Here is a 6,280-nt window from a genome sequence, read left to right on the forward strand (position 1 = left end):
ACATTCTGTGTACTACAGACCGGCTGTGGCGATGCAGAGAGCCGCACGGCTTGGGTGTGAGACCACACTAGTAATACTATAGAGGTTACACTGTGACATCTGGGCTGTGGGATCCCTCAGGGTCAGGGTGAAAAGGACAGACTTGGTCAATGTGGAGAGCTGCGGCCTCATGCTGCAGTAAGACAGATAGTCACTGATTAGTACAGTCTGTGCTGATAAACGAAGCTGTGGCCTTGTTATAATGTCCAGTACATACTGGGCTGATACAGGGAACTATGGTCTGGCCGTGATGTCCCACACAGTGCTGGGATTGGAAACATTCACTCCAGCAGCCCATCATTTGGGGGTCAAGGTGTGGAAGAGGAAAGGTGTGGAATCATGGCCGGTAGAGCTCGAAAAACAGAGTCTCACAGTCAACTTATACATTGTGTTTTAAATCTGCTCAAAGAAATTGGCAACAAGGATAGATGTGACAGCACATCTGCTCTAGTTTACTTACTTGGTCACAAAGAGGCTGCATTTAAAAATATCTTCCAGGGTTAAGGCACCTGCTGCAAAGATCTTTGTGTGCCCAGCAATTTTGAGGGCATTATAATGTCTACAAGCATGGACAATATGGGGTTCCTACAACTTACAACCCTTGTGTTATGCAACTTTTCCTGTACATTTGTTTTCACATGTGTACAATGTTTTGAAATTCTATCTGAGCACTATGATACCCTACACTGGGATGAGTAGCGCTTTAAAATAATTAAATACAAAAATAAGTTAGTAGGTTCTCTTTAAATCACTATTTATGTATTACTCATACACACAGATCTTTCATACTTACAGTTCATGCACATCTCTACATGGGGCAGTGAACAAAGTAAAAAAGCAGCCTCTAAGTCATAGTTTCTCCAATTTACTTGTAAGTGATAAGTTGTGTGCCTTTGTTTTGTTTCCTTCCATTGCATCTAGGTGTTAGGCTGCAGATCGCCCCCAGACCAGTGGTACTCAGGCAAAAGAAAGGTTGATGACTCTTTTATTCAGCCCTTGGTTTTGGGCTCAGTTGGAAGGGAAAACAAGTATTTGCAATGCAATTGGTCTCGCAGTTCTGAAAGTTAGAGCTCTTGGTGTTGAAAATGGCATTTTTAAATACTTTTTGTTGTATGCAGTGGAGTGATGATATTTGCATATCGGTATTGCCATTTGTATGACCCTGTAGCGCTGGAGAACCAGAAAATGGGAAATAGGGAAGGGAGACAAGAGTAATATGCTGGCTGTGAAAAAAAAGAACTAGCAACACCCTGGAAAAAGCAAACACTCATAGAGAATGCAAGATTTAAGTAAAGCATGTTTACGTTAACACTCTTAGGCACATATTTATACTTTTTTAGCACCACATTTGTGCCGCTTTTACATCAAAAAATGACGCAGATGCAGGGCAAAAAAAGTATAACTATGGGCCTTACACTTCTTATATGCTGGCTGAAAAACCCTGCAACAATTACTGTTCTAATGTGCATGAAGCATTGGAAGGGTGCAGTACCACATGCTGCCACTAGGTGTCCCGTTGGGACCTCTTTTAGCCACATAAGGTACTGCAACCTGCAATGTTGAATTCAACACATTCCCAATGACTTTCGCATGAAGCATTGGAAGGGTGCAGTACCACATGCTGCCACTAGGTGTCCCTTGGGACCTCTTTTAGCCACATAAGGTACTGCACCCTGCAATGTTGAATTCAACACATTCCCAATGACTTTCGGGCACTGTGCTGAAAATTTGAAGCGTGGCGCGCGTTTTGAGCAAAGTTTTACACTGTGCATTCAGGTTATGAGGGAGGGGAGACAAGAGTAATATGCTGCTTGAAAAAAAATGAAGTACAAGGTCGCACTATATGAAACTTCATTTAGTCATGTAAAGCACTCTTTCAATCAACTTCGCACTATATGAAACTTCACGTCCTCAGGCAAAGCGCTCAGACACCACAACGAAACAGCGGCATACCCAAAACAAGGAAGACGAAGAAACATATGGCCACTGTTGGAACTAGCTCTTTTCGCAGGGTCATCCTCAAACATTTTGCCTCCCTCCTCCTAGTTTTCTACCCTCTTTTTGTTGACTCTAGGACTCTGAGCACTTTATCACTGCTGATCAGTGCTAAAGTGCATGTGCTCTCCCTTCTAAACTTGGTATAAATCACTTACACCTGATTGGCACATTTAATTTACCTGTAAGTCGCTTGTACAGTGGTATCTTCAATAGCCATGGCCTGTACATTAAATGCTACTAGTGGGCCTGCAGCACAGTTTGCACCACACACAGAAATAGTCTTTCAAACCTGTCTCAGGCCTGCCACCGAAGATCCTGCGTGCGCAGTTTACTGCCACATTGACTTGGCAAGTCCAACTACTTGCCAATGCCTAAACTCCCCTTTTACCACATCTAAGTCACCCCTAAGGAAGGCCATAAGTAGTGGTTTGTTTGCAGGGTGCTGTGTGTGTAAAAAGTAGGACATATGTCTTTATGTACTAGATGTCCTATTTGGTTTCTCACTACTGTGAGTGCTGCTTCTCTCATAGGATTGCATTGGAAATACCCTGACATATGTCTTAGTGCAATTGTCCCATCTGTGAGGGGTAGCGTAGGCATGTTTGGTATGGTTGGACTAGCAGTGAGAAATGCTGCTTGCTGGTGTGGGTGGATTTTTTTATTACCACTGTAGAAATGCCACTTTTAGAAAATGGGCATTTCTCTGTGCTTATAACTCTGGTCCTTATGCAGCTTGACTCCAATCCACATCTGGGGCAGAATGACAGCTGGGGTTCGTGCATAGTTTACATAACTTTCTTCTCCTTATATAAGGATTCTGTAAACCATGGTGCCGGGGGCAGGGATCTGGCAGACGTCTTACGGTTTATAGGTGCCAGCGTATCTGCTAAGGCTCTAAGCCAGTTGTCTTTTTTTTGTGCTGCGCTCTCTACTGAGTTATCTAACACAGGCATTGATTCTTCAAGCATCACATTACATCTGTTCCATCTTTGAGCGTCCAACTTGGCCCAGCATCTCCTTTGAGACGTCGGCCATTTATTCTTATTGAACGATTGGGCCAAGGTTAAGAAGGAACAGGGGACAGCTATGTGATCAGACCATGTTAAAGGTAAAGACATTTCCGCTTGAATGGCATCCAGATTCGACAAAATAGGATCTAATAGATGTCCTGCTGTATGAGTGGGAGGATGAGTAATCAGATCTCACTCTAGCGCTAAAAAGCCTTTCATTAGGGACAGGCCGGCTTTGTCTGTTTTATCCTCCAAAAGGAGGTTTAGGTCACCCAGGACCGTAAAACTGGCGCAGTTGAGTATAACAGAGGACAATTCCTCTAATAGTTCAGAGACCCACTTTCTAACTGCATCAGTGGGGCGATAAATAAGGGCACCAGACATGGTAAACGTCTTAGTCAAATGTATAGAAAATTGCAGAGCTTCGCCGTCTGAGACCTCCAGCTTCTCAATTGTGCAATGAAACTTATCGCTCATTAAAAACCGCAATCCCACCTCCTTTTTTTAATTTCCGGTCCAGATGTGATATACAATATCTAGGTGGCAGAGCTGCAACAGTGTCCGGGCCGGTGGCTTAATTTAGCCAAGTCTTTGTAAGGAACATGGCATCAGGGTTGTGATTCATTAAGAAATCAAATAGATTTTGCTGGTGTTTTCCCAGAGATAGAAAATGTAAGCTAAAGCACGTAAAAGTTCTACCAGGCAGTCCTTTTAGGAGACTCTTTTTCCTGATGGCAGAGTTCAAGGAATTTCCCCCTGTGTCCCCAGTTACCATAATTGGGGAGGAGGGAGGCAACTCCATGTAGGAAAGGTGAAAAGAGCAGCGGCTGCAACTCCTCAGCCCTCCCTGGATACTTGTTGAGTGCATACACTCCTTCTGTAAGGGAGGACCTAACCCTATACAAACCGCTTGTTGTTTGCGAACTGCAGGCTCCGATAAATATACACAATCATATATATTGGAAGTGAAATAGGGAGAAAGGGAGCATGTTTTCACAGTCTGAGACTATCTTTTATTGGTATTTACATACACAAAGTAATTAGCTCAAATGTGAAAATAACATGTTGATTAACCTTGCATCTTCATGCACCAAGCAAATAAAAGTAGGAGGGTAAAAAGGAAGAACATACCCTTTGCGTCACACACCCATCATGCCCCTCACCTCATGCCAATTGGAACTGCACTGGAGAAAAAAAAAGCGATTAGGTACAACAGCTGTAAACTGTGCTCGGAAACCACAGTTCTAATAACACTTCTACTCCTGTGTGTGATCTTGGGAAGCTCAGCTCCACATCAGTCATAACTAGAAGCATTTCAACTGAAGACGCTCTTGGAGTTACAGGCTATATAAACATGGATTCTTTAGTCTCTGTATAAACTGCAGTCACTAATTTCTTTAGAATCAGCTGTTTGTGATGCACCAAGTCACTGATTATAAAGAAAAGACATCAGAAAATGACTATGATGGTGTTATTACAGTCTTGTTCTGACATTACAGGGCCTTCTGCCAGAGCTAGCAGCCATGGTGAAAGGCAGATCAGGTCACAGAGCATAATTAATGCAGATGTTTAAAGCAAAAAATGGAATGTTGCTTTTCTTTCTTCTGCTCTACTTTAATAGCTTAGAATGACAGAAGCTATGCACAAAGGTTTTAAGTGGTTTGTGGGAAAGTCGGTGGTGTGACCATGTATTATATGGGGTAAAATACCCCCTGCGTACATAAGGATATTGCAAGTCACCTTGATGTTTATACCTTATAAACAAGCATTGGCAAAGCCAATAGGTCTCGCCTATGCAAGTTCTATTGCCTTTGCCAATGTGTTTTTGCCATGCTGTACACTAGTACGACTACTATTCAGCATGGCTCAAAGTTAATGGCATAAAGGAGAATGATGTGTCATCGACTGGTGTGGCATAGTGTCATGCAGTAAGTAGAGTGTCCTAGAATGGAGCAGTAAACTAACTTTAAAGGAACAGGGATCCCTTGAATAAAATGCAACACCACTCCCATATAAAATGATATTAAAGTAGTATGCAAATGGAATGTGTCACGCATTTATTCAATCAAAATATAAAAGATCAAATGTAGTGGGAAAACATCAACAGGGGAAATTGAGAAAGACTGGTATTCGGGCATTACACAAGTTATCTGTAAATGTCACCAATTACAAGAAAAATGTAAAAAGTAACCTATATAGTACAGTGGTTCTGAGGAGGCTGGCCTGGTTTGTAGTGGGTACCTATGGTACCTTATACCAGGTCCAGTTATCCCTTATTAGTAAAATGCAGGCAGTGTCTAGAAGCCAGGCTCTCTAGGGGTAGTTGTAGCTGAGCAACCAAGGCTTATCTAGTAGACATGCAAAGCTCATGCAATACCACTGTAGTCACACAGCACTCACACACATGAAAGAAAATACTCAGTGTCACAAAAATAAAGGTACTTTATTTTAGTGACACAAATGTCAAAAATACCATAAAGACTATACTCCCTTAGGAGGTAAGTAATACACCAATTATATACACTAGTATGCAGCAATAACAATAAAAACAGATAGAAAACAGTGCAATTAGTGAGAATCACAATGGTTAGAAATGGGCCTCGGGGAAACACAAACCATATACTAAGAAAGTGGAATGTTAATGTTGGTTTCCCACCTAAGTGTGGTGTGTAGAGGGGTGCTGCGAGTATTAGAAAACACCAAAGGTAAGTAATAGAACCCACATCAGAGCCCAAGAAAGCAGGAGTAAATCACAGTAACTTTCCTAGAACACACTGTAGTGAATCCTAGTTTGTTTTAGCGGGATAACAGGAGTTAGCTTAGCCGTAGGCTTGTAAACTCGTGCCCCCGTCACCTAGTGACTTTTAACCTACTTAGCTTGCTCTGTCATAGTCCATTTAATTATTTATTTCCTTTAAAATGGCGGCCTTGTTTATAGTTAGGCCACTTGTTATGGGTTCTATTATCAGTGTCATTGCGCCAAGGCGTCAAGATCAAGCACGAAAGACAAACATACAGTAGGCATTCACACTTAGGGATTTTCCCTCCCTATACTTTCGAGGGTTTGTTGATATTAATTGCCGTCCCAAGCATGCCTGTTATCTATTGTTATGAATAACACTTATGTCAGGGGACCTTGTAGATCTGTATAAATACAACACACTTTTAGACAGATAATCAGAGGGATTACGACCAGAGGGCATCGCTACCATCGCTGATACCGATGCTGCAGT

The sequence above is a fragment of the Pleurodeles waltl genome, chromosome 6, assembly GCF_031143425.1.
Source record: "Pleurodeles waltl isolate 20211129_DDA chromosome 6, aPleWal1.hap1.20221129, whole genome shotgun sequence".
Lineage (NCBI taxonomy): Eukaryota > Metazoa > Chordata > Amphibia > Caudata > Salamandridae > Pleurodeles > Pleurodeles waltl.